The sequence below is a fragment of the Dermacentor silvarum genome, chromosome 8, assembly GCF_013339745.2.
Source record: "Dermacentor silvarum isolate Dsil-2018 chromosome 8, BIME_Dsil_1.4, whole genome shotgun sequence".
NCBI classification, from domain to species: domain Eukaryota; kingdom Metazoa; phylum Arthropoda; class Arachnida; order Ixodida; family Ixodidae; genus Dermacentor; species Dermacentor silvarum.
The window spans coordinates 164,113,167-164,137,185 of NC_051161.1; the positions used below are offsets into that span (position 1 = coordinate 164,113,167).

The window sequence follows — 24,019 nt, forward strand, 5'->3', positions numbered from 1 at the left end:
ACGCTTTGCCGAGAGAAAATGTGCTCTTTTTTGTGCGCATCAGCGATCGCTAAGCCCCTGGGCCTGTGCAACGCTGCTAGCTAGCTGTATCTTTCGTGCGGTGTGGCGTTGTTGGTCATCGTAGTTCGGTCCATTCGTGCTCTTTGTTCCCGGCTCATTAGCAGCCTCTGGTACTCTCGCCGATCTCGCAGCGGTTCACAGTGCACGGAAGAATGTGTTGGAAATTGTACTATTACGTTCATCCGCAATTTAACAGTGTTTATGCCGGAAGGACAGTTCGTGCAGTCGATGCCGCCGGACCTGACAGGAAGGAGAGTTTGCCGAGTATGTCTCGAAAGGTAAGTCCGGCGCTTGGCGCATTTTTATAGTTCGTGTAGTGTGCCTTGTTAGGCGGAGCACAAGATGATTAGTACAGCGACAAAAATTATAAAAGTGATTTCCTAATGTTTGTTATTAATGCCGTAGTACACGTTTAGCAAAACGTTTTATGAAATTTACCGTCAAACATGTATAGGATGTTGCCAAGAGCTTCATATATTGTTTCTTTGCTGTCTGTTATGAAATACACTAGCGCCGAGTATCGTTTAGTCTGAACGGGCACAAAAATTGATGCCGCGAATGTCACTGCTTCTGTACGTAATTTCTCAGCAAGAAATGGTATATATATTTCTAGAAGTACGTTGACGTGTTGTCTTCACAGCTAACATCTGCGCGAGACGGCACCGGATTGCTCTGTCTGACTCATGAGCACATTTTAGCTTGTATGCAAATTTTCTGCTTATATATTGTCAAGACAACCTGTGTTTCTTGTGTTGAGTGTTCTGTATGTCTTCGTGCATTTGACAGGTTAAATAACTGCCCGTGATGTCAGAATGAGATATTTGCACAACCATGTAGCTAGCTGGCTGAGGTCTTTTCACAATTTAACGCGGTGTTGTTAAATCACAAGTTTGCAGTTTCAGCAGTGATTGCAATAAACTGAACATTTCTTATTGTTTAGGGATGTCACGATTTCGTGAGACGGAGGCATCTCTGCACCACATGGGAGCCTGTGGCAAAATGCAGTCTGAGCAGCCCGACAAGGAATCTGATCTGCTTGCTTTGACAAGGTGTGTACAAAACAGTCACTGCCACTTATGAGTTCTAGGTTCTGTTGGTATAATTCGTACGTGCAATCGGTCCTGAATCTTTTGGTGAGATTTACGAATTTGAACTCGTTTTACAATTTTACTATTGTTGCATTGAGTTATGAGAATGAAATTCTATTGGGAATATGTTGTAAGAATCTTAAAAAATGGGGTGGTATGAGATTGCAAAATTGCATCTAAAACAATAAATTGTGATGGCACTTGTGCTGCTTTATTAGCAATGCAAAATCCCTAACGAGTATACCAGAGGGGCACTTCCTACCAAGCCCGATTCAGATCAAAATTAGCTACTCCAATTGGCTTCCTCGCGCAGCTTGCACAAAAGAGCCAATCACAAGTGAGAAATTCGATCCGGATTGGGCTTGATCGCAATGAAAAGTGCACTGTATGACACCCGTATTAGACGAGCTTATTGAGATAAGTTCGTAAAGCCGGCTAAATCGGCAACAGCAAAAGCACTGAAAAAAGCACACTGGTCTAAAAACAATGTTGTCAGTTTCTGCTGTTCCAAGTTAATGGTTAATAATGTGTCTCTATTGAACAATGTAGGCGCTGAGAGAAAACTTTAAAATACATGCTGACTTTCCAACACAGCATTGTGTCTAGGATTTTTGCAAAATATAAAGTTCACAGGCTGGCAGGTTTGGCATAACGTACAACACTTTTGCTTTAGATGCCATATTCATAACTTTCAGTTTCGACATAATATTCGAGTACTACTTGAACTGTATATTTTAAAATATCGCCTACCTTCAGTTTAATCAATATACCTACTCCTCTGAGTCAATTGGGGGCTTGAGTAGATATGCATGATATGCTACTTACTGACTGTATAGTGACGTATTTTTTTAGGAACTGTGTTTTGAGGCACACATATCCTTTTATGTCTTGTTATGAGTTGCCCGACGAAAGCAGAAGGGCATTGCAAGTTATTGCATATATTACTGCACTTAATTCCTTACATACATGCCTGCACAGATTCTGTGTTCCTAGATTTATTTCTCTAAGTAGTCAAAAATCATGTATTACACTTTTTTTTTCTTTCTTTTTTTTGGGGGGGAGGGGGAGGGCGGCTGTTCATTGATTCCCATTCCTAAAGGGACGTTGAAAGAAAAAACCACGAAAGGTGGCTTGAAAGTGTTTAAATTTTCTGTTTAACCTCTTATTATTTATTCTTCTAAAGCACTACCAGCATGAACACGTTTCTGTTCACTTTGATAAGCTAGCTGCCAGATAAGAAACCACAGTGTGAAAGAGTATTTCTTTTTTTTACTTGTTTTATTGTATGTTCTTTATTTGGCTCACAATGTTCTACCTACCACCTTATGCAGTACTCCAGCTGGAGCCTATGAGGTATGTTTATAAATGAATAAGTAAATTCCTGAAGCTTGCAACAAACCATGAAGCATAACATTTAAATGTAGTCAGTTCATAATACATCCCTAGAGCAGCATAGCATCAAGCTTGAAGCTGATCTCTGATGTCCCATAAATTGCAGGTTTGATAATGTGGTATCACAAACTGCTTGTTACGCATGTCAGTCAGCCTGGTGCAGTGGTCGCAGGTGAGAGTGTAACCGAAAGCTGGGTATGCTTTGCCCTTCCGCATTTGCCATGGGAGAGAGCTTGAACTCTGCTATTGGCTTTTCTTATAGTTGGGACCATCTCTCTCACCTTCTTATTATTCTGTCAACTTGCTAATATGCACTTCTACAAGCTTAGTTATGATGTTGACTGCTGAACTTGGATGATGTGCGTTTCAATAGTTAGTGGGACCCTCAAAACCATGCTGTACTTTGTGTGCATTTCAAATGGTCAATTTGAAATATGCGATTGTCTGACATTCTCAGGGAAACAAGGTTTTTGCTCTGAATAAGGCATAGGCTGCTTCCCGAAAGAGTACCAGAAACAATACTTTCTCACCTAACAAAAGTGTTTAGGCACGCCGTGCTCAGGCCATGCTGACCTACAATAATTAGATCATAATGTGCTATATTGACCGTTACATGTTATTAAAAGTGGCAGACAAAAGTCATAATGCACTTGAATTTCACTGTTAAAATGTGTGTGGCTACCAAACATTTAGCCTTAGTCCCTTTGGCGCAGACACCATTAGTGCAAAAGGGGCGTATGTCATTACCAAGCTTTTGGGATAAGTACAGACTGAATAAGCACTTGTCAAGATTTTGAGTAGTACTGTAACGTGAGACCCGCCCAAAGTGTGATTTTATTTTTATTTTTTCATTTAGACCATGGAGTCACTTTTCTCGTAAGCTTGTGCAGATACGTCACGCTAGGCGAGCCCCATTCATTTCTCCCTTTACAGTGAATCCTGTTTTTCAGTTTCATGTTGCATGACATACAAAGGCACTTTAAGCAAGGCCAAAGTGGTTTGAATGTGTACAAAATGACTCCGGACACATTTTTTTGTTTGGAGACAGTTTAGACGCATCATGTATTCTTTCTTTTTGTGTTAGTTTTGTGATGAGATGTTATTTATTGCAAAAAGAAAATGAAGGTTAAAGTGGCATTTCCTGCCAAATTTTGTGGCGAAACATCGTACGTTGGAGGACATCATGCATTCCAGAGTATTTTCGTATATTTTGGCTGTTGCGGTTCAGTACACTTACTCCAAAATTGCTAAGTTCAGTTCTTGCCTCTTTTAGAATGCAATATAGTCAATTTTTGCCAAAAACAAATTAACTAGGCCTTAGCAGACAGCCAGCAGGTGTGGGAACTTTATTGTGGTTTCACCACCTGTATATCGTTCTTGTGTATTTTCTAGCTTATCAAGCCTCTACTTTTGGATAACTGCAGTTTTTCTGGGTTTGCGGAAGAGTAATTCAATAATGCCTCTCAAATAATTATTTTTCCCTTAAGCGTCCCTTTAAAGTTTTGTGTGATTGATGTGGCATGAGACAACACTGCCCGAAAGTTATCTGGCATGTCAGCAGTTGTGTTGCCATGTAATCACCAGTATTGTCTTTGAGGTGCTCAGAGATGTCACTGCACTTACTCCTCATTACCCAAGTCCCTAAGAAGCCATAAAGAGGATCTGTTTGAAATGTCCTGCAATAAGTTATATCATACTGTATTCACTGGGGCTCTGTTAAATGCTTGCAGTAGAAAAGCACTGTCTTCTCCAAAACATGCATAGTGTGTTGGGAATTTGTCAACAATTCTTTTTACCTCAACAGTCATGGAAATATTGATTTACCGTGTTCTCTGGCAGATTTATATCAAGCCTGATCTCTGTAGCTGACTGTAGGCTTTTTTATTACACAAAAATTAAACTGGTTTTCAATAATACCACCTTTTCACAGTACTGAAGCACCAGTTTGCAAAAATAATAGAATAAGTTTCTCTATTTTTTGTAAAAGCAAGCTGTTGTCTTACACAGCAACTTCAGTGAGTTTTTTAAGCGCGGCAGGCTTAGGATGTTGGTTGAAAATTAAGTTGCTTAAAGACGTGTTGCATCAGAGAGCATGTTTTCTTTTATCTATTGTAGCATTATCTGGTCTCTTATGTTCCTTTCCATGCTATTCACAGTGCACACTTTCTAAGGAGATAAGGGACAGGCAGATGGTGGCATTCACAGCTCACGCATTCCAAGGCACTAAGGGACACACAGAGTGTGAAAGAGGACAGTTCTTTTTCACTGTCTGCCTGTCGCTTATTCTTTTGGCATGTGTGTGCCATGAACACCATCAAAATGAACTGTTACCAACTTGCCCAAGCTTCAGCTCTTGCGCTTGGTGTTTTTGTCTACAAAATGCCCATATGGCAGTAGTAGTGTTGCTGATATTTGCGTGTATGAAAAGGGGATGCTTACTTGATTGCAGAACAATTTGATTGGTTCTACACATGGTACTGAACTTACCAATGTCATTTTAAAGGTGGGATTAGGTAGGAAGCTATTGTGGTACTGTTTAAAGTGCCCTTGTGCAGATGCTTAAAGCTTGTCTTCTGTTGACAGAAATTGGGCTCAAGCCGTAGGAGGATAGTTGTCAAAGTGTAATGAAAGCCTCCTGGTAGACATGCTGAGTTATGCTGCTGGGGACACTTATTGGTTAGCCCTATTGGGTAATGCTGCTAGGCTTATGGGTGCTTTAACATTGCAGTGCCTGCAGAATGCATGTCGTGCTATGGTATCATAATTGGCCCACCAAGTGACCACCTTTGCTTACAATATGTGGCTGTCTGGCCTACTTTACTTAACCTGACTGCCACCTATACACAAGGAGGAGCAGGGAGGCAAAAAAAGGGATCTTCAATTAATTTTCTTGCATAGATGGCTCATGCATCATATTTTTCTTATAGTGCAGGATTTGTTACTCAAAGTGAAGCTTGCTATATGGAGAATATCTACATTTTTTCATATGTATACCGAACAAGGATTGATTTGTTCATGGTGTCACTTTTTATATTATACTCACGTGACACTAAGCCCACTTGTATTAATGCAGGTATGGCTGGGCCTGCAGAGAAAGTGTAAGCAGACTGTGCTGTGTTGCTGATCAGTGCTGATCTCCACGCCTGAGTTGGTCCCACAACATCCAGGCACCAGTGTGCTTTGCTTCATCATTGACAAGGTAATATGATATGGAGAGCTTGCACCTGGATATCTGTTTTGAGCTTGAGTTTTGAGAAATATGTTAAGATAGAAGACACAAGGGTTGGCCTTGGTGATAGATACGCGTGTGTGTTTTTTTAAAGTGCTCTTTTTGAAATATTCTTCGTGGACCTATTTTCAGCAAATGTTTACATTCCTTAATTGCAAACTGCCATAGAGCTGGTTTATGGCTTAAACTAGCACTCTTTCACTAAGAAAAAGCCTTATTTAGCACAAAATTCATAGGAACGGCAAGGAGGTGACAGGACAGAACACTACTAACACCATCCAATTTTACTGCTTGTACAGCAATATAAAGCGAGAGTTGAAAGGACGAGGTTTGGGTTTGTGTTCGTTGGTTCTATGGGTTTTGGAGCCCCACACAGCTTCTTTGCTAGGCAGACAAGCTTGTGGGATGTGCTTCTGCAATTTGTACAGCACACTGACAGTGCAGGTGCGGGCCTCATCTTCGGAAGGAAGTGCACTGACGGCACCATTCACGGCGCAGATGACTCTCATAGAGTCAGGCAAGCCACCAGTGTTGATGTTTGTTCCCTTGCCCAAAACAGCATGTTTAGGTTCAGTGTAGTTGTAAGAAGACAAGTTAAACATTACTTTCATGGTTTGAGTGGCCGCATTTTTCTTAGAGCACTAAATTTCTTTTCTTGCAACTGCCTGCCCTGGTGTTTCCTTAGCGTCGGCATGAAGTTGGCATGGAGTTATGCATCTGGGAACTCGTGAACAATGACCCTGTAGTTGACACTTTGCGAAGAATACATCGGCTTCCAAGCCCTTCATTTTCTGTTGCCATACTTTTACTTGTACTCTTGGCAATTTCTTCTCGGCTTGCTGAATTATCTTGAGGCCCCACACTGACACTACTGATGTCTTCAATTGAAGACTTTTCAGGATAAGACTCCTGGCTTTGCAAGTGTGGTTTCAAAAAAGGTGGCACTTACAGGTGGCTATTCAAGACCTAAATGAAATGAACCGGCAAGTCTTGGTTACATCTTGTGTGTAGTCTGTTGGAGTTAAACGTTTTACGAAAAATTGTATCGTCACTAACACGATGATGAGCACTTGGTCATTCACCACAACTTCATAGTCGTTACCTGGCTAAATGAATTTTCGTTGAACCCTTGATAATACCTTCTACAGAACTTATGTACAAAGCATTGTTACCAAGACTTACTGGTTCGTCTCACTCGCGTTCAGAATAGAAATCTGTAAGTGCCACCTTTCCTGCAAAGAACCTTATCCTGAAAAGTCTACACTTGAAAGCATCGGTAGTGTCAGCGTGGGGCCTCGAGATAATTCGGCCAGCTGGGAAGAAATTACTGGCAGCAAGAGTTCAAGAGTGCTGACAGAAAATCAAGAGCGTGTGAACTAGAGCAGACCATTGTTCGGGTCTTCTGGGACATACAGCTGAATGTCAACTTCACAGCGAGACTAACCGACCACCTGTGCGGGCAGTCACAAGAAAGCTTGATGTATTATAACCAAAACAGCCTGTTCAAACCAGGAAGTTATCTTGAGCTTGTCTTCCTACAAGCCCACTAAACCTGAAACTGCCATTCTGCGCAAAAGACAACTTCAACACTGGCACTTCACCCAACACTGACGAAAATAAGCTGCATCGTGTAACGTGCCAGCAGTAATATCTTTCTGAAGCAGGAGAAGGGCCCACGAGCTTACCTTCCATGGTGTAATCCAGGAACCTGTCTCGGCTCCAGAAAGGGAGCTTTTTTGGCTTGGGTCAATGACCATAAAATTATCATTACCAAACAGAACGCATTAACAGTTGCAGACTCAGGGTAATGTCTTTACTTGCTTGATTTTGTGGACAAAAACTGATGAAAGGGTGCCCAATGTGACTAGTTATCCTGTCCAGGAGTCCGTGATTTGAAGAAGTTTGACAATCATTTCATTGGCTAACAATCTCAAAGCATACTTGTGCTGTCATTTGAAACAAAACCATGCACTTTAAGGAACGGTGACAATTTCTTTAGGTGTGGGGAGCACCTGCACTGCATATATAATTTTGGTTAAAAAGAAAGTAAGGCAGAATGGGCCATATAAAATTAATGGCAATAATTTTGGCATAAGTAGATTTTTGCTCAAACCATCTGATAGTTTCTTGTTTTAGAAGGTATTAAATTTTGTTAAACGTAGCTGCTGTCAGATGATTCTATATAAGCATTTGGCCTTATGCAATACTATTTGCTTTAAATAAAATTTTGGGGTTTTATTTGTCAAAACCTCAATATGATTGCTGAACGACATATTGTAGGGCAAAGGCATAAATACACAGATGATATACGAAAACATGTCACAGGTACTGCTAATAACTTAATTCGAAATACAACAGGATACTGTATATACTCTTCCGAATGCACAGGCGCACTAGCCACTTCGGGAAGACAACAGAGGGCGATTATCCGTGCTAACACAATCATTTTGAAGATCTAAAGAAAGCAAGTTCTGCGTCGTACAAAACAACAGAGGTCTGACTTACACAAGCACTACTTTTTTATGTAAAACGCTTTGAGTAGCTCACATGCAATTTTATCTTTACTTCTGCCTGGGATCTTCACATCATAAAATCTCGCACGACAAGGGCAGGCTTTTTTTTGCTGATAGATGCGCATTCAAGTCTGTCGTCATGTTTTTAGCATGCTCCCTCATTCAATCATTGATGCAGCAGCCAGTTTGTCCTACATAGGACTTTCCACAAGGCAGTGGGATTTCATAAACCACACCGGGACCACATTGCCCGTAAGGTGTTACATGTTGTACTTGGCAGCTTACCTTAGATCTGCCCATTATGCGGGGACACGTTCGGGCCAGCCTATTGGGAACAGAGAACAATACAGGCACTGCATGCCTGTTCGCCACTTTCTTTAAATTGTGGCTCAACTTATGCACATACGGTACAACTTGCGGTCTTTGGCCACTCGGCTCACCAGCTCTGGCCTCATTCACCAGTGTGCCCGCTTTTGTAGTGTTCTCTTTTCCCAATATGCTGGCCCAACTGTGTCCCCGCATAATGGGCAGATCTAAGGTAGGCTGCCAAGTACAACACGTCACACCTTACTGGCGATGTGCTACCAGAGGGGTTTATGAAATCCCACTGTCTTGTGGAAAGTCCTATGTAGGACAAACTGGCCGCTGCATCAATGATCGAATCATGGAGCATGCTAACAACACGACGAAAGACTTAAATGCGCATCTTTCAGCACACTGTAAAGCCTGTCCTTGTCGTGCGAGATTTCATTATGGGAAGATCCTGGGCAAAACTAAAGATAAAACCGCACGTGAGCTGTTGGAAGCATTTTACATAAAAGAAAAAAAGTAGTGCTTGTGAAAGTTGACCTATGTTGTTTTCATGATGTGGAACTTGCTTTCTTTAGATCTTCAAAATGATCGTGTTAGCCCTGATAATCGCCCTCTGTGCTCTGCCCGAAGTGGCTGGTGCGCCCGCGCATTGTGAGGAGTACATATACTGTATCTCGCTGTGCTTCAAATAAAGTTGTTAGTAGCGCCTGTGACGTGTGTCTGTGTATCTTCTGTGTATTTGTGCCTTTGTGCTATGTCGTTCAGCAAACAGCAACTTGCCTAACACCAAGTCCTTCTGCACAATATGGTTATGGGGGACCCTGTAGTGGGGAACTCTGGATTAACTTTGAACACCGGGGGTATGTGCCCAATGCACCTTATGGGGGTGTTGTTGCACTTTGCTGCCATCAAAATGTGGCCGTTGTGCATGGGATTTTATCCTGCGCCATTCGGCTTAGCAGTGCAATGCCAAAGCCACTAAGCCACCACGATTTTTAGTTTTGCTGGCAGAATAGCAGTTTCCAAGTAATTTAATTAGCTCGACCTGTTGATGCTGCTCTCTAAAAGTAGATTTTATGCATGTTACTTATGTTGCTTCAGTACTAGTAATTATTATTACTCAAATAATGTCTTTTTTACTGTAATAACACTTGTTTCAGTGATCTGCTAATGTAACAGGTTATTCTACAACACTATAATGCACGTTTCCTTAGGAGTCATAAGCATTGCAGGAAACCACTTATTTTTAATAAATTTTGTTCAGTATCGCATGTTCTGAATGCTAAAGCATTCTTACCTGTGTGAATGTCAGCTAAACTGCTTTTGCCTATGTGTTATCTTATTGCATGTGTGAAAAAAAACTGTTGGCTTTTGTTTACTTTTTCAGGTGCGCGGCAAGCTCTCACTCAAGCAACACATTCCAGTGGTCTTCTGTCAACAGACTGGGTGTATTGAAGTACCATTATAAGGTCCAATAAACAACGCTTGCGAGATGTATGACGTGCTCTTGCTTAAAATCGGAGGACTTCACTATTAATGTAAGCTTGAATAGGTGTGCTGAAGAACCTGTGTAACGTGTACTTGTTTATTAACAAGTACAAACCATTACCTCACCTTACATTTTTTTCACCTCAACATAACTCTTTACTGTAGATTTCTGAACAAACCATTACAGCGACACAACACTGCAGTAAGGTCAGTACAAGTGTTCATGCATGAACACTTGTATTTACAAGAATTGTATTTGCATTATTATACTAAATATGAATATGAGATGCCTATCTTTTTCAGGGTGCATACTCTCGCAGGTCGTACAAGCTCGTCATCTTGTACGCACTCAGCTCGTAGAAACGAACTCATTCATAATGTACGAGAATCTCGTTCACTGACAAGAACGCGATCTCGTACACATGTGTGCGAGAAATGTACGCGATTATTGCTGCGTAGACTGTACGAGGTTCTCGTAGACTCAACGAGTTCTCGCAGACTGAACGTGTTTCTCGCACAGTGTACGGAGCAATAATCGCGTCCACCATTTCTCGTACATTCTCGTTCACATTTTTTTCAATAGGGTTTTCCTTGCATTTGCTCCATTGTCCGTGCAAGAGTGGCTGGTTTCTTTTTGCGACACCCTCCGTATGATGCAGCATGCTCAGCTCCACAGTTAGCACATCGAGGCTAGGAACGTGACGTACACTCCTTATGCGTATGTGCACCAGCGCTTATCTTGCAGAGAATGGGGCCGTTACAATATTTCGCTATATGCCCATCTCTTTGATATCTTAACATTCAGTAGTGGACCCTATGTATTCCGTCACGGGATAACTGCTGAATCCAAGTGACACTCGGTTTGCTAAAGCGGTGTCCTTAGAGAATTCGAGGATGAACAAGCGTCCTCGAGTCACTGTTACCCCACCATCTTCGTTAGGGATGTATGAAACGTGCCTTTTAGGAGATAGGACTCCTTGTTTGCTCAAATACTCCTTGAGGTCGTTATCCGAGTACTCAAAAGGAACGTCCTCTATTCTCCCGTACGTGGCAGAGCAGGAGTATGGAACTCGAGCTTCTACAGCAATACGCGACAGATTCGGTCACCGCGAGGAGGCTAGTAGCTGCAGGAAGTGTAGACACTGTCAACATGAGGCTGCCGTCGTTGCGGAGACGATGGCTGAGTATCATTTCTTGGGCTGTTGTCACGACCGCAGAAGCCAGAAGATTTAGTTGTATGGTCATGAGCCATTTATTGTACCATTCAAATACCCTATCTAGATCGTGTTTCAGATGGATACAATCGGCTTGCTTAGTAATCTTCTGGTAAACCACACATTCATCTGCAAACATTTGGGCAGTTGAGGAAGAAAGGCAGGTAATATCATTACATAAATCAAGAAAAGTGAAATAAAACATATAGTGAAACTATATAGAATAAAACATACAGTGAAAACCTACCACTCGTTTCGCTGCCGACATAAGAATAACGACACAACCTTGAAGAAACGTTTCATACGAGCAACGACTGCCCATCCTGTCAACAGGATTGTGACCTTGTGTGTATCACTTCAAAAGCGAAATGGCTGTTGGTAGTGTTGTGCAAACAAATAAAAGGGAACATCGTGACAAAGATAAGATCAATAATTATTTCAAAATTTGGTTCAACGGCACTCCAGATGTTTCGCGTAAATCAAACGTGCCATATCTTAAGTGAACGATGTAACAGTAAAATAGTAGTTTCAAGGCTTCTTTAAACTACTTCGTAAAACTTGGATTGTCCGCGAATTTCTTCGCATCCGAGACTATGACAACGCAGCAGTTAGTCTGGGATCCAGGGCAGGGGGCATGGCAAAAATAAAGTAATTCAAAAGCAAAGGCTAGAACCCTGCACAAAGAAATCGTCGAATTATTGCAGTATTAATTTATTTGAAAGCCTGCAATGCATGCATGAATTTTGCGGCGTAAGCTGTCATGGGCTCATTCCAATAACCTTTGCGGTTGGAAATGTTGTTACCCGCCGCCACCACCATTGTCCTACGCAGCTATCGCCAAGAATTCGAAAAAAAATTGGGAGTTGCTGCCGAAATCGTACCCAGGCCGGTCGGCGCCGCTGTCTGAAACTCTACTACAGCGCCATGCAAGCTGTAATTTTTTCTTTATTGCATGGAATTATGAGTAGTCTCACGCGAAAATGAGTTGTGCCATGCAATGAAAGCCTGCGATAGCTAGTGTCGGCGGAAACATGTCCTATGGAAGCATCCTAGCGCGCGAGGAGCCGCCACACGATGTTAGATGCATGCCGCATAGCGTCGATACGTGCACAATTTGTATTGCAGTTGCACCTCAATGCACCAGGTGACACGCCGTGTAGGAGTTGCATAGATAGCGCTACGAGGTATACATAGAAGTTTAAAGAAAAGGAAGATTAAGGAAATGTGTACAAAAATTCTAAAATGAAAACACGTATAGCATACCTGATTAACTCAGGTAGGCTAGGCGGATATTTGTTACTGCCCCATTTCGAAGGCTTGCCAGCAAATCATCAACATCATCAGCATCGTATCGTGCCACTTATCACGCGATGTGAGACGCTTGCCCCGTAGTGTCGATACGTGCAAATTTCGCATTGCAGTTGCTTTGTATTCCACCAAGTGTCACGACATGTAGCAGTTGCATCGTATAGTGCCATGTCGCAAGGGATGTGACATAGGTAGCTGCGTAGTTTCGATGCCTGTTTTTACTGTGCGGTACACGTTATGACGCCTACTGGCAAGGTTGGAACCGCTGCTGCAGAAGCGAATTGTAGAGCTACGCGCGCGGCAGCAGCCAGATAACATCAGGCTCAGCTGACCGCTGTCGACGCCAGGTGGACTGTTGGGTTCGCTCTCGTGAAAACAACGCAGAAAGACGTCGTCGCGAAGACCCTCTAGTGCGTGCTGCCGAAAATATAGTTCTTAGGCATCCGCTCTTCCACCTCACGCTGTGACTGCGCAGGCCTCTGACAGTTTTTGGATAAGAGGAACCAATTTATTATTCCATGTTTATTATTAGAATATTCCATATTCACCTCAACGATCGGAAATTGCAAAAAATTGGTGCAGTGGAAGTTAAACGCCACTGTGAGACGTGACAAGGTGATCTTGAAGCAATCCGCGCAGAAAGAAATATTTACGAGCTGATTGGGGAGAGAAAGAAATAACATTTATTAGGGAAGAAGTTGTAAGCATGCTCTAACGTGCAGCGTGAAAACAAGGGGTGATACAGTTGTTAATACAATTTGAAAGCAACTTTGCTTACTGATGTATATATTTTTTAGGATTCTTTATATCTAGTCTGAACTCTTGCAAGGTCCAGTAATAGAATACTTGCAAGCAGTAGGAATTGGGTTTTACTACTGAACCCTGAAGCTCAAATCTTTTAAAATGTTCCTGCTAGGGCAGTGCCTTGAAAATAGAAAATATGTGACAAGATGTGACATGAAGTAGCATGAAGAGCAATGACCGACGTCATAGCAGTATGCCAAGAAATGGGTATAAAGGTCAGGTATCGCATGTATAATATCAAGGATCCGATATATATCAGGAACATGCATTAGCAATGGCTGCGGACGCTTGTATGACGTTAACAAAAAAAAAGCGGAGGGGGCAATAATGGAATGTCTCTGTGGTTTTCATGAGAAGCTGCGCACCCACTCAAAACCTATATATGAAAAAAGTGACGTCCGTTTCTACGTCATTAAGCCTTCTTCTACAGCATTTCGGACATTAAAAAGGCTTCGCTCGGAACATCAAAGTTCACGACGTGTTCTTGCCCATTAAATTAAAAACGAGAAAATTCTGCTGCGAAGGCACCTGAAGGCTGCTGGAAAGCATTATAATCCAAAGACAGCCCCCTATTTCGGGGAATAATTGCAAAGAGGAACATTGAGACCCTTCTCAACCTGCCTTTGGTATTGCTGCTGTTTCTCAGAGTTAGTGTTTCATTCACATGCCTTGTACGAAAGGAACTTTTTCCACTCTGAAGCTTTGGAAAGCGTCTGTGCCCTCGACGGCAATAAATGAAAGCCTCTGAAACTTAGCTATTGTCACTATTTTCACTTATCTGCGGTCAATTGTCACTATTTGCCGTGAATACTGCGCTGAACCTGTCAAGATAAATATTGTCATGGTGATCTTAGAAGGGCACTTAAAAATATGAGAGCGAAGAAAAGGAAGACGTGAGATGCGCCTGACTTCAAACCAACGTTTACGTAGAAGAGCATATGTAATAAATACTATTTTGAAGCTATCTCACACGTCACGCATCTTGCAGACAAAAAAAAAACAAATTGTGCAACACTCTCTCTAAATCATAAATTTATTAGCGTGGACACGCATGTAAGTTAACAATCCCTAAAAAGAATAACTACCGCGATATCAAAGGAGGCAGCTGCGACTACATTTTTAACTAGCTTTAAGGTACGCCATTTCATCTAAAAGGCCCATCGAAGGTTGCCTCATCAATGTGTTGCCCTGCTGGCGTACCTTGTCTACTTTCTTCGGCCACTAGGTCTGTGCTACTGGTCTCGATGCCATCGTGATCCTTCCAGGGTCGTCATTCCCGCTTTGTGGTATCAATCTCGTCATGCCGTCGTCCTCACGCCTTCTTCCGTTCACCCAGTGGCCCAAGATGTGTACTAGCTTGGGCCACTCGGTATGGGCGCATGGTCGTGATGACATCGTGGTCCTTGCATCGTCGTCATTAGAGCCTTGCCATCCGGCTCGTAATGGTCATCCGACTCTCGTCACGCCATCGTCAGCACACCATCGTCATCCATTCCTTGTCACACTGCCATTGTCATGCCGTCATGGTCGTCCGATCACAATCATTTCCAGCTTCGAGATCTGACTCTCGTCGTACTGCCCTCGTCATGCCTGCTACTCCGACCTAGTGGTATGAGTTGTCTAACTGAAAGGGCCACTACATGTTTGTTGGTTGTCGTGATGCCGTAGCGGTCGTCGCATCGTCGTCATTCCAGTTTTGTCATCTGACGCCCATCACTCCATCGTCAATACGTCATCGTCGTCACATAGTCGTCACCGTGCATTCGTCGTCACGCAGTCGTTTTATCATTGTCTTAACTTGAGCAAAATCATCCCATTGCCGTCATGCTGTCGTCGTCATTCCAGCTTCTTTACTGCTTGTCGTCACACCTTCGTCGTCACGCAGTTGTTGTCATCTCATTGTCAACATGCTGCCGTCGTCACGGTGTTATTTGTCGTTACACCATCGTAATCATATAGAGAATCGACATCTCACTGTCGTCATGCCTTCCTCGCTATGCCGCCTTTGTCATCCCATCATATCATTCCTTCTTCGTCATTCTATCGTCCCCGCATCGGCGTCCTGCACTCGTTGCCATGCTACCATGCTTATGCCTACATCCTGCCAAGCCGATGACATCCAACTAAAAGTCAGCGCTGGTCTTGTGGTTTTCTCTTCCCCGTGTTTCGTCTGTCGCGCTGTCCTATGCCAATAGAACCATACCAGCAAGCCAGTTTTCCGCTTTGCTGAATATTAATGAGCACGTGAACCTATGCATATTTACACACTGCGAAAACAACTGATGCAATTGCAAGTTACAAGGATAGGATATGGCAGAGTACTCACTACATACCGCGTGCGTGAGGTTCTGCAGTTTACTCGTGAAAAAATTAATTTGACCTTTCATTGACATAGTTCAAACGGCGTATCAAACATTTTTTGCGAAGGGGTTAAGATACATTTGTTGTAACGTATCACGTTTTATGTCCACCATTCTTGAAGTCTACTTCGTTACCTCTATGATTCTTGATTCTAGTAAAAAATGTATCCGATTATGTGTACAACGCACGCAACGCCATCAGCTCTGGCTATAACTAGTATTTTGGCCCGCTTCCCATTTTTCCTTGTCCACGCTGCTTTCAGAAGCACCACACCACACCAATTGTTTTTCTCCGCCGCTTGCTAACAGTAGGATGTAGTAAGACGGATAGCCTTAGAATTATAGCCATTCAGAATTATGTGATCAGCCTATAGTCGCCAAAGAACGACTATATGCTTACGCACCAGTGCGACGTGTCTTACAGGCAGAAATCATGCAGCCGTTTCCCTGTTGTGTACGAAAGCAAAAAGTGCGCGCAGCGCGCCAACTGTCTCTTGAAAGGAAGAAAATGCAAGAAGGGCGGAAACATGGGGAAAACACGTGATGTTGTTGCAAGCCAAAGCATGCACGAGCTCTCACACCAACTCCCCCAGGCTGGTGCAAGTAGAGCGCACTTCCATATCGCGCACCGGAAGTTCATTTCGGCCGGTAAGTTTATTAGAGCGCGCTCCAGCTCTCTAACTTAATGCGCCCACTTACGAGACATTGGAAACCCTACGTCTCGCAAGTCACGTGAAATCGCTTCGCGTCAATTGCGAGTACTTCGAACAATCCGCCCTGATGGCTTTGGTGTTTGCGCTGCTAAGTCCGAGGGCAGGGAATCAAATCGCTGCCGCGGCCGCCGCATTTTAATGAGGGCGAGATACAAAAGCCCTGCGTGCCGTGCTTGGTCGCATGTTAAAGGACCACAGGTGGTCAGAATAATACCGGAGTCCCCCTATATTGCGCGCATCATAATCATATCGTGTTTCTCGTGCGAAACCCTGTAATGTTTTTGTATTTTGAAGAAACATGCTACACCTTTTTGGCAGCTCTCAAATAGAACTCTGTCTAGTGCTACCCTGGCTGAAGGTGAACTTGCCTACATCACAAGGTGAACTGCAGGATGAGCAGAGCAAGCGCGTGAGTGGTAAACTCTTGAGGGCAATTGCCCGGCGAGCTTGGTCATACAGCAGTCCCCCGAAGGGGCGACTAGGCAAGGCCTGGACGTCCCGACGTGGAAGACCTGAGCCCGGGTCATCAATCTGGAGGACACTGAATAAAAGTTTTTTACCAATCAACCAACTGCCCGGAACGCCAGCCTCACAAGCGTGACGCTTACTAAAATTAAGCTCTGCACTGTTGTGTGTGAAGCCACCACGCCACCACCACTGAGGTGATTGGTGATAATTCACTGCTTACGTTTCGCCGGGGTTTGATGATTCTTACCGACGGCAACGCATCTCTGTTGTGTTCGCAAGGCGGGGCCCTATCTCGAACACTGCGTACTGCGAGCATGAACAAGCGCCAGTCATCGGACGCAGACGACCTCATCACACGTATCAGCTAAGTATAAAAATAAGGGTGCACCCCGAAGCCCAAACATGAGCTCACATCTGTTTTTATCCCAAAGTATTTAGCCTCGTTCTATCAGCGCAGATTATCCGTATTTATCTTCTGAAAACAGGACAGACGTTACTGCCTATATGATGTGAGATGTTATGTGTGATATACAACACGAGTGGCAGTGCGGAGTTGCCTATGAAGGTCGAAAACAGATAAGTGTCGTACCTGCACCAGCGAAGCAACGCTTCGCACAAGTGCTTGCACATTTCGCAGGCCTTCTACCCACAAACACTTCCCTATTTAACCTCCGGCTCACTTCAAAGGTTCTTTGTCTTAAAATATGTTGTGGTTCGCTTGGCAGTACGGTGTCGAGGCTGCAAGCCAGGTAGGCACTCAGCGGCAGTTTATGGTGTGTTCTTTCGCCTCGCGTGGTCTATTTAGTATGGAGTGGCGGCTTGCACGCGATAAATGGTTCTGTGAGACGAACAAAAGCGATTTCTTAAGTCAGCATGGCCAAAGCTTCCGCGGTTTTGAGGCGGACAGAGCGCCCAGCGCGATGTGTGCCTGCGTGTTTGAGTCGGCAATCGGCCTCGGAGATAAGTGTCGTACTTCTGAACATTAGTTTCGCTAATCGAACAATACTGGAGTATTCTCAACGTAGTTCTCAGCTGTGGTTTAGCAGAAATGATTAGTTGCGAAATGTAGGACTATACCAACAGGGTGAGTACTGTTTGCTACGGAATGAGTACTGCTATTTACTTTACAGGCGTTTAAATTGGTATCTGTAGGTACACTGCTCGACTACCTCGTTTTTGGACGAGGATTTTGCCCACGAAAACATCATTTCGGTTAGTAGTACCAGCATACAGTACAGTGTGAATTACAGTTGTCGAGTGGTCGAGAGACCTCCTGCGGACTGCGCGAGTGTCCGAAGCAGTGGTATAAGCTGGGTTATGTAGATCTGTTTGTTCTATATAGCGCGTTGTCCGAGCATGCGTATGACCATCCCAGGTCTTATTGCAGCGTGAGCACGTCTTTTTTTCTTTATTTTCTCGAGAGAGAAGACGATGACAATCTATTCGTTGTTTTCTTTTTTTTGTTTTTGGCCTTGTATGTACGGTTCTCTACGACGCACTCACCCAACTGGCATCGCAATCAATCGTATAAAACGTTCAGTTAAAAAGTTGATCAGTCTAATTTCGATAACTTCTCGTTACTTTCAACCTTGATTCACTTTAAAATGTATGGCTTTGTGGTAACAGCAATTCCTAGAAAATCGATTAGGTGTGGTATCTTCCGAGCGTAATAAAACATCGCCAACACATACTATGAGAGACCCATTACACAAGTAAAAAGCGGCTGTACAGTGCACCTGTATTAGCACTTTAAACATTTTTTGTTATTTGTCACATTCTTTTGTACGTGAGTTCATACGAAGTAATGAACAGTAGAGTAGGCAGATAAGTGAACTTGCGACTTTATCCAAGCACATAATGTCACAATCTGTGATATAGGAATGCAGCTACGCGTCTTTCTGTCAGCAAAAGTGCGCGCTCTGCTGCATACCACTGAAAGTGACATTCTTGTGGAATGTGCCGGCGTGCACTCATCGTGAATTCGCAGCTAGCAGTGCCTGAATGCTTTTTACCTCTATATTGAAGCCATACCCAGCCGTCATCTGTTTGACGTGGTTTAATAGTGAAGAGCAGCAGACTTGAAGAGGTGGTGGAAAGCCACGTAAAATCTACAGAGAAATAACATGCTCAGACACATGCTGTCTTGATAAACTGCGTGACTTGACGCGCCGCACCAAACTTTATTAGTGAAGGCCACGAGTTAAGCATGCCATCCGCAGTTGCATTAGGCAGTATTATGCCATCCGAGTGGCATTAGGCAGTAATTGTTTTCAGTTCCAGCATCTCATTTATTTACCTATTTATTTTACTATAAGGGCTCCACTACCAGTCATGCATTGTGCGGTGTGAATTGAGAACGGTGGTCTAGGTTAAACATCCTGATGATATTCGATGGCAGACTTCAATTGGCTTTGGTCACTTGCCGTTGTACAACAAATATCCGCAGGACATCCGGGAAAGAACCGGAATGTACAGAGCCGGTAGCGGGCGTCCGACGAACGAGGGCAAGACATAACAGTCTGGACGATATTTTTTGTACGAAAATCAAAAATAGTATGGACGCCCGCACAGCATGATTCGCGGAAGATAAGTAAGCTGGCTGCGGGTCGTGATAGGACGTCCTCGGGACGACGCCTGCGGAGCTTGCTGAGTATATTGGAAGCGCATTGTGTACTGCAGAAAGTCACGTGGGCTTTTTGTCTGGCTGCTGTGCTTTCTAGGAAATTATTTCACAATTTTAACGAATTTGTGACGGTGCGTGACTATTTATATACTAAGAGGCCGTGTATAAGCCTATGTAAGTTTCTCAAACGCCAGTGCCCAGGGTCCGCTGTAAATGTACATTATGTACCACCTTATCGCGATGACATCGCACGATGCATGCCTAATAATTACTATGCTTTATTGTAACCGATAAATGTTTGTAAAAACTACAGAAAAATAACATGCTCAGACACACGCTGTCTTGATAAACTGCGTGACTTGACGCGCAGCACCGAACTTTATTGGTGCGCTTGTTTCAGAGGCATTTTTTTCGGTAGCGTAATGAAATCAAGACAAAAGGATTCATTGTCTATGTATTTCATAAATATATATAAATGAACAAAACTCTCTGAAAGTTCGCAGTTGAGAAACAACGAATCAACTTTTATAAAAAGTATCTATAAACGTTGCCACGGACGCCGGTAAAACATTTTTATCCAGGATAATGAAAATGTGGTTCCAAATAAAAGATATCCTTGGGCGGGCTTCTTCTTTGCGGATAAATAATTTATGCTTAATACAAAATACACCGCCATTTTTCTATACCTTTTTTTTGTTCTATTGCACCTTCGTGAGTGTTTAGTCAGCAATGATGATGCTGATAGACTCAATGTGTGTCAAATACGATGCACGGGTTGAGAAACGAGTCGCCAGCTTCGCAAGCGACAAACGATATGTCATGACGGCTGCGGCTTCGGATTACAGTCGGATTCTCCCGCATTTTGTGTGTGGATAGGGTCGGCATAGATCCGGGCCTTCGTCGTTAGTTTCTAGTTTAATTTTCCTCGCACCTCTCGAGAAACAGAAGTTGCCATATTACTAAAGGACCGGAGTTTGCATCTTGGAAGAAGGTGTCTTCTTTCTTTTATATTTGTTATTTCCTAACACAGCGTTTAGGCGATGGCGAGCTGTACGGTAGTAGTGTGTTGAGGCTATAGTGTACTAGTTTGAGCTAATTTCTCACGTTTTGCTTTGCAAGTCTTGTCAATGAGACCAGGCACAGATTTCGCTGTCGATCGGATAAGGATAAGACGGCGAAAGAGAGCGAGAAAACATTCCGGCACCTCGATAATGTTTGCGGTGTCGCTCTAAAGCTACCGCTGGTAGCTGATAATAATGCAATATTGCTTGAGAAACGATTCTTCGAAAACCACGCAATTCGTCACAAGCCCCACCAGCTTTCCAGAGGGAAGGTCGTACAGGCAACGGCGCCTGCGAGCATTCTGCCGAAAGCGGATAGGACTATGTCAGTGAAAGTAGCTGCGACAGTGCCGATGCGATAACAGTGTCGGCCATGCCGATTTTCGAACCATGCACAACTCAATTATGCAGTCGCTATCCAGAACGGGGACGTGCAGTGACTGACTAAAGCATAGGAGACGCTTTACGGCACTGGGCCGTAGACAGTCGTTTTAATACAACACTCACTGAACAGTTAAAATTGTTAAAGTAACAAAAGGGGCATCTCGGATCTTCCGAATGGTGCGGGCGGCCACTTGACAGCTTTCGACAAGCCCTGCAACGATAAGTTTGAATTATTCTCATGAGTTAGGGCTAGTACAAACACTCTGGATATCCGTCTCGACTGCCGCATGCCCTAAGGCACGTATGAAACCTTTCTCCTGCCATGGCGCTCGCGGTAAACGTCGTAGGTTTCCCAATCACCAAACGCTCTAAAACGCAACTCTGGCTAATTCAGTGCGTCATTCATGACTGCCGATCGTGGGCCATTTGTAGTAGGAGCTTTGCAGGTCTGTCAAAGCCAACTTTTGTGAATGAATTGCGGTTCATAAGATGCACATTCAAAACCCTACTGAAAAATACTTTTGGGGAGCCGCCATCTAATGTGAATAAATGAAAACTCATAAATAACCATATATTTCAGTCAAACGTGTTTTTAGCATTTTCATTATCTCCGTTCACATGCTGCTTGGTACTGAAACCTGAAGTAGTGCATTGTTTTGCACGCGATTCATTTTCAGCTACAGGGAGTAGGCTGCCATATGGAACGACGGCTACTGTTGAGACACGTATCAAATCATGGCTGTGGCAGTGCGCCCAAGCGTCTCACAGCCAAACTTGAAAAAGTCTAATAAGGTCTGCACTTAATTTTTTAACTCCAAGATGCCATTTTACAAAAGAGAAAAAAATGTAACGCAACGCTCTAAACACATATCAGAGACAAAATGCCTGTACAAGTTTTATGGGCAACTTAAGCAGCTGTCTTTAATTAAGTGTTTGTCAAGTAATTTTTTTGGCGCATTGTCATTACAGCGGTGCTGACATGAAATTTTCACCTATTCTTTTTTTTACTTTAGGGGAAGGTGCTAAACCTTTAAACTTTAAAAAGTATTGTGACTGTCACGAGCGAAAGCAGACGACGCTTGGTGCGTGCGTGTCTTGCGCCTTGGCGCCGAGAAAACAACAAAGATCGGCGCCGAGCTCGCGCTCGCGAGAGGGGCTCGAGCAATAAAGAAGAAGGGTAGGGCAGTCCCTTCCTGGTCTCCACTGTGTCTGGATGCTTCTTACGCTGCCCTGGAGCCCATAGAAACCGACGGCCACAACGGCACGTCACATCTGGCGCCAAAGGGCTCGGGGTGAGCTATGAAAACGTTTATTCCTCTTTGGTGTGGGGTCGTCGCTCGCTGCGCGTTCCTTTGGTCGAACCACTGACTTCAGGACAGCGTCGGCTCCGTAAACCCAACATGGCGACCGCCCAGTGTTCCATCGATGTGTTCGAACAGTTGGATGACGCCGCCCGGGTGGAAGCCTACGCGACAGCTGTGTCCGAAGCAGGTGCCCTAAGAACCGAAGTGGATCAGCTCCGGCGCGAATTGGAAGGACTGAAAATAATGTTTTCGGATGGACACGACACCGCCAAAGAAGTCGACGCACCAAAGCTACCTCTTGACCCGCAGTCGCAGGCAAGTCACGACTTCTTTTGCAACTTACTCGCTCCGATTGTGGAACGCATCGAGCGCTTGGAGTCGAAAACGCGTGAGGACTCGGACGGCGAATCCTGCCAGAGTACGGAGATGAACGCTTCGTCGATAAATCTTCAACGCTGCTCGGGAAATCAACGCGGCAAAGCTAAAGACGAAGCTACTTTATGCATCTCTAACAGCTCGGGTGAAGATGCTCGCGACCGACTTTCAAGTTTCGTGGCTAGCTCCTTACCGCATCTTGGGAAAGCTGTCACCGCTTGGTTTAATCAAGTTGATTTTTGGTTCAGAACCTTGAGCGTTCATGAAAAGGTCGCGATACCCTTCATAATCTCCAGGATACCAGCTAAGGATTTCACATGGATGCGCCACCACACAAAGATGGCCAATATCGCCACTTCGGCCGATGTGAAGGCAGCGTTCCGTCGCCGTTACAACATAGATTCTGATGTAAAGCGAATGTTCGGAGCTACACAACGAGCTGGAGAGTCGTTCTCAGAAAATTCGCTACCACAAAACAACCTACCTCAAAGGGAACATGCACACGCGAAGCCGCCTCCGAGGAATCCGACCTATTATTCAACACGTGTTTTTAACAGATCTCAAGAGAATACCTCCAGGATTCGTAAACTATGCTTGAACTGCTCTGAAGCGGACATTTTGTCACACAGTGTCGTCTGCCACTAACTGCAAAATTTTTGAAGTGGCAGGAGGAATTTGAGTCCACCAGCCCAAAAGAGCAGGCAAACCATCAACTGGTGATGCCAATGCCCGCGAGCAGTCATCAGTGATTGAGCAGGTGTCTTGTTCTACAAAAGCGGGTATTTTTTCCCTTTCTGTCATCATCAACGGACAAACGTTTAAAGGCATCTTGTACTCAGGTGCTGTGAAAAGTTTGATTACAGCACCGCTGGTTGAGAAACTCAAGCTAATCATTGGGCCTTCGTCCCTGCGTTTGGTAGGAGCAAGCGGCCATCACTTAGAAAACTTGGGTCAAGTCAAAACTGTTGTAACAGTCAACAGCCAAACATTGCAGCATGAATTTGTCGTGGTTAAGTCGTTACCTCATGACGGAGTGCTTCTAGGCGACGACTTCCTACGGGCCTCAAGAGCCATCATCGACTGGGGTTCGCAAATCTTTGCCATGTCTGTTTCTCAGGTGTTACAAAAGGTCCACCTCATTAGGGAGCAAACACTACCTGCTTTATCGCGGAAGTTAGTTCCGGTGGACTGGCATCGCATGTCTAGAGATAAAGATAGTGTGACGGTCATCACAGGGACAAAGCTCTTGTACGACCGCTATTCGGACATTGTAAAGCCCATGGTTGCAGATTCATCCGAAAAAATAGTTAAGGTTTTGCTTAC

General features: G+C 43.9%; 1 long non-coding RNA gene across 1 annotated transcript; it reads left to right on the top strand.

The window, feature by feature from the left end:
• The first annotated feature begins 500 nt into the window (after positions 1-500).
• Positions 501-10,114, top strand: LOC125947469 (uncharacterized). Its single transcript, XR_007468316.1, has 3 exons — positions 501-1,109; positions 5,614-5,739; positions 9,982-10,114. It is a non-coding gene; the product is annotated as an uncharacterized LOC125947469 (long non-coding RNA).
• The last annotated feature ends 13,905 nt before the right edge of the window (positions 10,115-24,019 follow it).